Source organism: Gambusia affinis, linkage group LG19 (genome assembly GCF_019740435.1).
Source record: "Gambusia affinis linkage group LG19, SWU_Gaff_1.0, whole genome shotgun sequence".
Taxonomy (NCBI): Eukaryota; Metazoa; Chordata; class Actinopteri; order Cyprinodontiformes; family Poeciliidae; genus Gambusia; species Gambusia affinis.
The window spans coordinates 6,204,552-6,216,631 of NC_057886.1; the positions used below are offsets into that span (position 1 = coordinate 6,204,552).

Below are 12,080 nucleotides of genomic sequence, written 5' to 3' on the forward strand. Positions count from 1 at the left end.
TGTCATTTTGCATGACGGTCGAAACATTTTCATTTTTGTCTGAAGAACTGTGGTCATCTTTGTTCACTATACTAGTAGTAATAATAATCATAATCAGTTTTATTTACAAGGCCCTTTATATCTCAAATTAAGGCTTATGAAACATTAAAGAACTAGTGTTCTTTAATCTTTGTGATAAATAAGGTATGAAGTCTAAGGGGTGTAAATATTTTTGTTGGCATTTTAACAACGTTTTTGTTAAACAGTGAATTTTTGCACATTATTCCTACAGTAGAATAGTACAGTGCAGCTCTGCTCTGAAGATATATTGACTTTTTCAACAAGCACAACATCTCTCTTAGATGGGTAAGGAAACTATTACCCATGACATCACAGAACCTCACTTTTAAAAATAACTCTTTAATGTCCGCAAGCGCTCTCTTTTCACCACAGACTCGTTGGCATCACTTAATTTAGAAATGGAAAGGAAATTAAAGGGGCTGGTCCGTTTTTAATTTTCTCATCATTTGATATTTTAAGTTTTTTTCTCCACTTGAACTGGAAAATGTTATTTCAGTGTGATTCAGTTTTTTTATATGAACTACAAAAACGACAGCAGTTAGTTCTTCTCTGCAAAGTAAAACAATATAGAGTAAATGAGGAGTCCATTTTCTATGCCAGTGATCGAACAATTCGTTGAGAGGAGCACAGAGAACTTTGCTGAACTGCAAAATTTCTCATTTGACGAACATGATTCACAAGTAGGAATTTGGTTAGAAGTTTGAATCACACCTGTAGTCCTTTTTCCAGGTTGCCCTTGGCAATGTGCATCATCCTTTAAAGAGATAAATGGTATAATTCTAATTATCTCTTGAGGGGACAGATGAGCTGCAGGCAATCTGGGGGAACCGATAGAAACCAACAGGCTCAAACAAAAACAGATTCACACTGAACACTGGACGGCGTCCGGCTGAGAAAACAGCACCAAACGTGACAAGTTGTGTTGTGAAACTGCCAACTCTAAATATGTGGTGACATGGCTTTGTGTGGGCTGCAGCTGTTAGCACTGTTAGCATGTTGCCCATGGTTGTCCATTACTGTGTGTGTGTCTGTGTTGCCCCCTGAGATGAACTGGCAACCTGCCCAGGCAACGAAAGGCAATTTGAGTTGTTTTAAACGGCTCAACATAGTTAAAGCAGACAGTGTAGCTGTTAGCTTCCACTGGTGATATGACTAATTTAAATAACAACTAACCTGCTGTGATACGACGTCTTTCTACTACAAGCAGCTAAAGTTACTAATGAGAACTTCACGGAACATCACCTCAAAAAATCCAAACCAACAAGAAATCAGTCATTTGAAACTATGGAAAGTATTCAGAAACGGTGTCAGCCGCAAAAAATAACAAAGGCCTGCCGCGACAACAAATGTTTTGTTGTCTCAGGAGTTACTGTGATGAACTTTAAATTCCAATGAGCATTTAACACTTTGAAATTAAATACATTTTAAATATGCCAGAATAAATCAACAGAACGACAAAAACAACAAATAAAACTAAATAAAAGAAATTTAAACGGGGCCTGCCAAATTGCGCCCGTCGGTTGGAATGCAGCGTTCTGATGCTAAACATTAGCATCAATGCCAAAGTAAAGTACAATGTACTCAATAACATGTGGAGAGTCACAAGCATATTGAGTAACATGGCCCTACTCCATTCAGTATGTAAAAAATAGTGTGTGAGCTAAAATTAGCCTCAATGCTAATGTTAGCCCATGTGCTGCCAGCGGCATGTGGAGTATAACTAGCATGTTGTCCTATTGACTTCCTCCATTCAGTGTGCTAAACATGGCTAATAAATAAACAAAATAGCTAAGAAGCTTATTTTAGGGGAAACGCACTGCCTGCTAACGTTAGTACTAAAGTTTATGCACTGTCTTCTGATGTGTACTTTTGCTATACATATATTATAAAACAGACATTCAACAGAAAAATAAAAATCAGATGTTTACTTCAAAAAACATAATATTTCCTCTGCTCTTTTGAAATACTACTTATACTATCTAAGGATTGTTCAGTTGGTGAATTTTGCAGAAAATTCTATTTTTTTTTTCATTGGTGGTGAATATATTATAAAGCAAACATTCAACACAAAAGTAAAAATCAGATTTATACTCTGTGCTCATATCTTAACATCAAATTAATAAGTAAGCAACAAATTTACAGTTGGTGAAGTTTGCTAAAGTAAAACTCAGATGTTTACTTCGTGGCACTTGGTTACCAGAAAAAGAGCTTATCGCTTAGCAACAGATTAACAACAAATATTGTTATTGTTCAAAAAACATAAGATGTGATGCTCTTATTTTTGACAGCCCAAAGTTATTGTTTGTTTGGGAGCATCAACTTTCATGAGTCACGTGGAACTTACTTTATTTGCTCTTCTGCCATCTTATCTGGATTCAGTTTTACGTCAGGGTGGCATCGCCGTGGTTCTAAAATTCATCTCTGCAGTTCTCTACATCTCTGGTCTCCTCTGTGTTCTGTTGCTGTGGTAATTAATCCTCTCTGAATCTTCACCTGTTGAAACAGTATGTCAAGTTGCATATTTTACTGCCACGTGAAACTGAGGGACTGAACAAGTGATTCCAGATTTTACTGTAACAGCTTGTCGCTCATATCGCCTCCTGCCACTGACAGGGTGTGAAAATGTCTTTCAGTTACAGTACAGGACCAGACAGGAAGTGGATGACCGGCCACAGGAGAATTCCCCGTTTCCCTGGAATGTTAATAGGAAGCTTTAGGCTGCCCTCCGTCTCCGGGTCTCCTAAGATGGAACCTGCGGGCGTTTAAAAACTTAAAAATAAAAAAAGTAAGCAATAAAAGAGAAATAAGTTCAAAAGTCTTTAGGAATAAGGTTTATAGCAGGGACAGAGAAGCTGGTTAGATTTGATGAAGAAAATCTGTTGGGCTGAAAACTGGAGCAGAGGTTTAGTGTCCAACAGAACAAAAACCTGAAACATTTCTCATCCAGAGCTACAGCAGAACGGTTTGAATAAAACAAAACTCATGTGTTAGGATCCCTGTTGACGTGGGTGAAAGTGATACTCAGTGTTGAATCCTGAATTTTGATTGGCTGAGGAGATTCTGCTTGAGCGTTTGTTTGGTTCCGTCGTAGTCACAGTTTGGTTTCCATAGTTACTGAAGATGCTCTCTGCAAAAAAACAAGCCTACAAACTATTTTTGGTCTGGTTTCCTGTGCAAATATCTTGGCACACTTACAATACGACAAAACTAACTTACAAGTAACTTTTCAGCATGATATTGGGGCTTGCTTAGGTCAATATTGATAAATCTTAATATTGATAAAAAGGCACTAGTTATAAGGGAGGAAGTGGAACAAGACATTTTAGTTTGCAATCTGGGGGAAATGTCTTGTTCCACAGGCAGATTATGTCACTTATAGCTGGTAAATATTTCAACAATATTAAGGGATTAATAGTTTGTTAAAATGACCTGAATTAATGAAGATCTACCAGCTGATCCAATCATCTTAAATTTGAGATGTTAAAGTGGATATCAAACTTGGATCTCCCTGTGATTCTGTCTGCTTTCTGTCACCTGCATTTCTTCTTGGTCATGCATTTACACAAGCCTGGAAAGTCAGAGTAGTCGTCCATGTCCCTCTGATCCTAACATGTCCACCCCTTTTCTGCTCTGTGTTCTTCCTCCCTTGGTCTGCCGTCAGCGTTTGTCAGGACACCCCATCCTCCAGCAGTGTTTGTGTGTCAGGGGGTGACAGTATGTTTGGGGAGGGCATTCCTGCTCCTGTCTCTGAGGTGACGGCGACACAGAGAGGACATTGAACCAGGCCATCGCCCCACGGTTTACTCATGCTGGAATGTGGGATATCTTAACAGAAATAGCCCGATTTCCCAGAAATCATTTGGCTCATGAGCTTGGAGTTGTAGCTTTTATGACTTGTTATTGTTTTTATTGAAATTACAAAATCACCTGTGGCACAATAATTGGCACCAATGGAGTACTGTTTACCAACAGCTCAGCACTTAGTCTTTAATAGCAGAGAGCATACAGAGAGAGATCTTTGACCAATTATCTTTGCTCAATCTCTCTAGAGCTTTGGATCTCTCCACTACTTAACTCCTCCCCTAGGATTTAGGTCTATGGATAGAGGCTGACTGTAAATCATTTCTGTGTTAATTTGATCAGGTTTTGGATCATTTCAATGATTTCATGAGGCCATGCACTCAACGCAAGGTTCCTGAGACATTTGGAAGATATAAGTTGTGTTTCCATTGCAAATATATGCAAAACGTGATTGATATTCTTGCTAATGTAGAAAACCCCCCCGCAATTTTGCAATTGTGGTGTTTCCAACAAACAAGATGCGCAGTTCAAATAACACAAGAGTAAGGTTGTTCACGCTTTGAGTCATTAAAAAAACAATCATCCTACTATCACTTCCTTGTGTCTTCTTTGTCGTTTTCGCCAGTAGTAACATCCAGTTGTTGGTCATGTGACTCGTATGACGCAAAAAAAGAGTATCTCCATTGTGGTTTTGCGAAATACACAAATTTTTATTCAGTAGAAAAACCACATCATCCTAGCGGCAAACACTTTTTATCAAAAAATTTTTAAATTAATTAATTAATTAATTTTTTTACCGAAATTGACGTGTTTCCATTAAGCGAATTTATTTCTGCAATTTCAATTTGGGTAACTTTATGGTTGATGGAAACACAACTCTCCACCGTACCAAACAGGGAGCACAATGTGCTTTGCCACACATTCATTCTTTATTTCACACCAAACCCAACTGGTGTGGTAGTTGTCAAAAAGTCTTATCCGAGTATTTGTTTTTGAGATTACTGCATTCAAAATATAAATGAATTATCATTTAAAGCTTTTTGCAGATCCTAATCTCCAATAAACATGAAGGCAACATCATTCTAGATCACAATAAAATAAAACATTATTATTTCAGCCGATTTCCTTGCTTCTTACTGCCTTTTATAAAGACGTTAGAGCTGATAATAAATAGCTCTGATGAGAGGCTTTTAAAGCAGGATGAGAGCTACATTCCACAACACGCAGATTAAATTGCAGCAGTGTCTGTTGCCTTTATTCGCGCTGTTTGTCCCACTCTGCTCCCGCTCAGAGCACAACAGACCCAGCTCTTCATCCAGCAGCTGACCCCCCAGGACCCGATCTATGACTCAAGCCCGGCGGCTGCACAGAATCGGCCCTTTGTGCTGAAGAAGAATGTGTCTTTTTTTTTTTGTTTTTCTCACTTTTTTTTTGGAAGAGGAGAAAGAGAGTGGTGGAGGCATGAGTAACTGGCAGAGATTTAAATCTGCAGTGATTTATGTTTCCTTTGTGAGTCAGATACGGGACGGCGGCTCGGGAATAAAACACCATTAAACACTTCGGGGCAGACTTCTGATCCAAAGTAAGGGAAAAGAAAGGGACAAACGAAGCGCAAAGAAACTGTTTTTTTTGTGTGTGTGAAGAAATAGAAAGCCACACAGATTGTGCACAGCAGTTCGTGAACTGTTTCAAATTTGTTGCAAAAGACTGAGTTTCACCTTCCAGCAACATTACAACGCAATAGTTTAGATCATACAAACCCATGTGTTGCAATGGTCTAGTCAAAGTTCTGACCTGACCTATAGATACTGAAGCTGATATGAATAGAATAGAATAATAATAAAAACTTTATTTGTGAACACTTTCAAAACACTGAACATTTACCAGGAAGTAAAAAACAAAATAGAAGAGTTAGGGTGACCAGATTTGGGTTTCTGAAAAGGAGGACACTTTTTTTTGTTGGCAGGGGGGTTGGGGGGGATACTTCATTTTTGCCGTAGAATCGACGGACACACATGTGCTATCGCCTGTCACACTTAAGGTTTAACTAGTCTAGCGGCCGGTGTACAGGTCATCTCAGCTATCTTTACTTTTCCCACACACACTCGCACACATAATGCAACGTGATTGGATTTGGGGAGAAGGGCGAGCCTAATTTGCCATATAAAGAAACCTGGAATGGAGTAGTGGAACGGAGTGGCAATGTAATCACAATGCACTGTAAGCTATGTAATGTGTTTTGAGGCAGTTGACCAAAATCCCGGACGATTTTAAAATTCCCCCCGGACATTTTTTTAGGTCTGAAAAGTAGGACATGTCCGGGAAAAAGAGGACGTCTGGTCACCCTAGAAGAGTGGAGTTTATAAACAGCTAAAACATCAAGAAGGCAGTTCAACAAGAAAGTTTAATTTAAATACAATAGAACAAAGTAGAATAGAAACTTTACTTTTATTATAAAATATTGTACAATAAAATTTGGATGAAATTCTCCAGATAAAAACAATGTCTTACTTGAAAAAACACTATAAATTATCACATATATTGCACTTATCCCTTGATCAAAGTTAGCTTGAAAATGCACTAACTTGTAGATGTAAACACAGGCAATGTCAAATTGACCAATGACGATTCTTAAGGCTAACTATGCATGGGGATGAAAAGAAACATTTCTGCCAACTTAGCTAATGTAGCTACAACAGTTAGCAGAGCTATTCCTACTCTTCTGATAAGCTAGCTGTGGATTAGCATGTTAGCCTAGCTCGCTAACCAGACCGCAGTCAGACTTTTGAGTCTGGTTTGATTATATGTAATACAAATAAGACTTACACTGGTATGTGAAAAATATGAACGCCAAGTCTCCCTATTTGTTATATGAAGCTAGAGGAAAACCAACTGATCTCTAAAAATTAGTTAATATACACTAAAGCATTATTTTTCTTATTTTGAGATGGATTTGCGACAGAAAAGGAAAAGATGAGCGTGTCACAGCTGGACCAACTCATACAGATCTTAACTCTTAAGATCGCTTAACTCCTTAATTAGCTTAGGGCAATGGTTTATTCGCAGTCATTGTTAGGAAAGTCATGGTGATGACATTTCAAAGCTGTTGACTCATCAAACCATGTCTCATCAGTCAGCAGGTCTCCAGAGTGGATAAAGATGAGAAAACTCAGAGAAACGCATCGCATGTAATCTTTTCTTCTGGTTATGTCATTAGGAAATCACCTTTTGTAGGAATTTCTCAGGTAACATTGAGTCATGGAGGAATTACTACGCATTTACAGAGCAGCGGCTACTTTCTAGTTGCATAAAAATATATTGACGTAATGCTACTCCTATGTAGGTATATATTTTTGGTACTCTACCCAACTCTGTACAGTATACACCAAAAACCATGGAAATCAGCAAACATAACACTGAAAAAAGGAGTTGCAGCTGTAACTACGGCTAAAGGCGTTTCTACAAAGTATAAACTGGAATGGTTGAAGGTAAAGAATTAAAGTAAGAAGAAAAACTGAAACGTTTTCTTTAGGAAATAGTTTTAATGAAGCATTTAATGACTCTTAACTGGTTGCATCAGTTAAAGTTAAAGTTAAAGTATCAGTAAGAATTGACCCAGAATCCAAATATCCCAATGTATATATATATATATATATATATATATATATATATATATATATATATATATATATATATATATATATATATATATATATATATATAATTAAATTTTATTTTATTTTATTTTTTTGCTTGTGTGGCCAGTCTTAAGAAACCCTCATCCTCTGTTTGCATATTTACAACCACCTTAAATCATACTGCGGTTACGGCTGTTCTTAGCGGCTACAATAAAAATAAATTTAAAAAATGACCCGTGTTAAATAAAACATACTGAACACTGCAGGAGACGTAATATAGTGCAGAATTAAACCTTCCACCAGCTCCAGCACACGGTTGGTGGGGGAATGCATCCGTCATTACGGTCCCATCATGCTCTCCGCAGGCTGTACTTTTCACATTTAGGAACACCGACTCAGACAAGCGTTGTTGTGTGTGGTGGAAAACAGCACACACAATAACTCTGCTTCCCGCCGCGCTCCCTTCCAGGGCAGCGAGGTTCACGCCGGCGGCTGAATTACAGGGTGCAGCACAGACTCTGGAACCGGAGACGCAGACTTTACCAACTGCTGCACATCACTTTCCAGACGTGCGGCGTTAAAAATGCTCCTTCACAAACCGCCAGATAAATGTCGACTTGCGGAGACAGATGACCACGATAAGCAGAACTCTCTAGGAGAATGCCAGGGTGCATACTTTGGAGTTAGTTATAGCGTTCAGAGCTTAAATGGACAAATTTGGACTGAGCAGCAGCTTCTCCTGCTGCTGAGTCAAATCCCGCTGTAATTTGGGTTTCTTGACCTGACGGGAGTTAACACAACACGGAGTTCATAAAACATTGAAGCACCAGAAGTACAGAGATATTGAAGTCTGGAATGAGGGTTACTCTTTGTTTTATTTTTGTTGTTGTTGCCACACCTATTCATTGTTTGGTCCCTAAACTGTCTCCACGTCCAGCTTGACATCAGCGACTGTCTGAACAAACAATGGCTTTCTCTTCCGAAGGAAAACAAGAAGCGACTCTTGTCTCGGTCGCTGTTTAACAGGAGCAGAAATCTGATTTTAGAAACAAAAGATGCACAACTTGAGACCCAACAGTGTCCTTAAATGTTTAATTTACTTTCACCAGAGGCCTGATGACGAAAAACCACTGTTTTTATGGTACATTTTAAGAGTCATTCTGGATGGTAGCAGTCAGTTTTGCAACAAATCTGTAGAGGCCTCTGACTGAAGACTGTCAGTCAGCTCAATTTCTGGGCAGTAGAAACAATATTCCACAGTAATATGTGCTGGAAGACCCCATCAGCTGTTTTTATCAAACACTTCTGATCCACCTCATCTGCTTCTGCTGCACCTCTTTATGCATCTGTGTTCAGTTGTTATTAGCATTTTAGCTTTTGAGATGCTAATTCAGCTGCTTCCAATGTCAAAATATCACCTTGCTGCAAAAGTTACGCATGACAACTGCCTTAAAGTAAAAAACAATAATTTGTCCCGTGTTAAAGAACACGGGACGAACCAGAGGGATTAATTGCCCAAACATGTGATAATTCAACCAAAAAATAAAAATGATAAATTAAGGTTCATAAAAAAATCAGGACTAAAGTGACAGAGCTATTTAAGATTTAAAGACTGACTTAGCAACTCTCTATAGTCCATCTCTCAGTTTCCTGCCAGGTCTGAAAACACAAAACATTGCTGTCAATAAGAAAAACACATGGATCTACTGCTCTGCCGTATCAATCTAAATCAAATAAATGTTTTTGTCCTCGTGTTTTTATGAATGTGTCCCTTCATGGAGCTGGAAGATAACCGACTGAGAGACGGAGAAACACTTTAAAATCTATCATTGATTTGTTTTTATGCTTCACAACCCATTATCACTGTATTAAAGAGTCACTAAAAACATAAAGAAGAAGAATATTGCTAAACAGGTAGTAGCTTAAGAAGAAGTGGAGGTTTCTTGGCCGGGCGTCTGATTTGTGAGAAAGTCATTTCCTGGGGAAGAAACTCCTGGCTGGAACTCTTCATCCTGTTTAACTGGATCTCCTCCTCTCCGCCCGTTTCCTCGCCTTCTCTGTTTGCCCCCCTCCTCCTCCTCTTCAGCTTTGTGTTTTGGTAGGGTGGTCCTCCTCTTAATCCTCACTGGATCTTATTACAAGCATGCCTAAAATAAGCAACAAGGACCTAAATATTATTCCTCACAGATCTTCACAGAGATGTTTTGAGGATGATAGATTGCGCCGCCTGACTTCCTGTTATTGTCTCCTCGTTGTTTTTTACCCTCCCTGCTCACCAGAGGCCATGTGATGCTTGTCGACGGGACAAATGTTTCCCATCTCAGACGACGTCTGCCTTCATCCTCACATCTGCTTCTCTTTTTTCTTCTCACACAGAGAGCTGTCATCCTCATCTCCCAGCATCCTCCAGGCTCTTTTCCTACGTTTTCCACCTCGACTCTCAGTCGATCCAGGCTCCCCCCCCCCCGGGGGTTTTTTAGCTTGCTCCATTTTTTCTCTCTCACACATGTCACAAGATATCAGTTTTTCCCAGCTGGCCCGAACCTCTGGGATCTGGCTCGTCCGGAGGAATCTTGAAACTTTTAAAAGATTATTTCTCAGGTTGCAACAGCCGGCGCTGGCATTAAGTCTTCTCTCAGTGCGTATAAGTAAATTGGCAGGCTGAATGAAACCTAATCCCAGAAATCCTGAGGATGTGAAGAGCTGGGTTTTTTTGTTTCCTTTTGAATGTTTCTGCCTTATAAAAAATATCGCAGCAAATATACTTTGACAAATCATAATGTAACTTTTAGCAAAGTTTAACTTGAATGCAGGATAGTTTATGCATGTGTCCAGAGAATTGGTAATGCATATGAGAAATTGTAATGAGTCAAAAACGTGCAATAATCTTTTATATTTAACAGTGTCTTGCAAAAGTATTCATCTTCTTTGAACTTCCTTAATTTTTTTCAGGTTCCAACCTCAAATTTCATTGTATTTCACTAGGATTGTATGTGATAAACCAACACCAAACAAGCAGTCTGTCACTTAAAGGTGACCTATTTTGAGGTTTTAGTTTGCTTTATTCTGTTTTGGGGCTTCTTGTCAATTTAAATCTACATAAATTGCTGCTCACACATGACAATGGCTGCAAACAGATGCATATTTATGTAATCTTTCATTTTTAAAAAGCAGAAGTGGAGCCTCCTGCACAGCCAAGAATGCAGCAAGTAGTTTCTAAATGGTAAGTCAACAAAAAAACACTTGACTTTTCCAGCGGCCATTGTACAGCGCAAACAGCGATAAAACCAGCTCAATTTGGTTTGCTGGGTAACGATGTAGGAAAATTATTCATTTTCTAGACACCAAAAACATTAACTTATTGGCAAAAAAAGTCTGGGTGTTATTTTCTTAAGTGGTTGGGCTGTTTTGATGCTGTTGAGACTCAAATAGAAGTATAAAAACAGGCAGAAAATACATTTTGCATAACAGGTAAAATTCATCACAGTTTGTGGATGTAACATGACAAAATGTGTAAATGTTTACCCAGTATGGATACTTTTGAAAGTATAGTAAGTAAGTATACTACATAACCATGGTGAAGAGAATTTCTTTTTTGTCCAAAAGTTATATAACCTCCTGTGTAGTATTGAGGGTATCATTCTTAAGGAGCAGGTTAAAGGTCAGGGATAATGTCTGGTGATTGATTAAAAGAGTCACTTCATTCCCAGAGAAGAAATAAAATCACCAGTTCAGACATGGAGAGTTCTTACACTAAACAAATGAGCACGGTCAGAAAAAGAAAAAAACAAAAACACAAGGGCAAAACAAAACCCATTTTTACATGAGACCATGAGCCCAACCACACGCAAACAGAGCAGTGTGGGAACTCACAGCGGTTTATTATTGGAGGCCTCACCCTGACATCAGAATGTGATTCTTCACCACTTTGCCTCCTGTGATATCCTCAGAGTGATACGCTGTTATGGTTCTGAACTATCTTCTGTTGTTTGGACGGCTACATTTTAGCAAAACAGAAAGTTTTTGTACACAGCAAAAAATAACTTTGTATGGTATTACATTTTAGCCATTAAAAGTGTTTAAATTGTGGTAAACTGTAACAGGTTGAAAATGTAATGTTTAATAATTGCTAAATTCTATCAATCTGAGATACTTTCTTTTGGAAAAGTTAGCTGAAGATGTTGTTTTGGCTAGCTGTTAGCTCTGCTCCTTCGTTCTGCGTTGTGTCTAGTAGAGAACCTTAAGTCAAAGTATTTGAGCAGGTTATATTCTGAATGAATATTCAAACTTTGTAAAAGTTGAGAAATGTTATATAAGCAGTTGTAGTTTAGAGCCAGATTTAAAGATTGGATTGAGCTTTTTCCAGCCCAGTAAATGCGCTAATGCTCAACTTCATTTTTGCTAGCAAAGGCTAATGAAAACCACATTCTAGCTGTGTTTGTCTGGGAAAATGTTTAAATGCCACTTTCTTTGAAAAGATATTAAACAGCTTGTTGCTATTTCTAGGACATTTTATGCCTAAAAGAAATCCAAATGCAGCAAAACTTGTGCTAAAAAAACAACATGTTGAATACATGCTGA

At 38.4% G+C, this 12,080-nt stretch overlaps 1 protein-coding gene across 1 annotated transcript in view; it reads right to left on the bottom strand.

Moving 5' to 3' along the window:
* Positions 1–12,080, bottom strand: part of zmp:0000000896 (caspase recruitment domain-containing protein 10) — a 49,707-nt gene that overhangs the window by 23,760 nt on the left and 13,867 nt on the right. Inside the window, exon 2 of the mRNA XM_044100634.1 lies at positions 2,405–2,553. The gene's annotated coding sequence lies outside the window, so the exon portion shown is untranslated. The remainder of the gene's footprint in view (positions 1–2,404; positions 2,554–12,080) is intronic.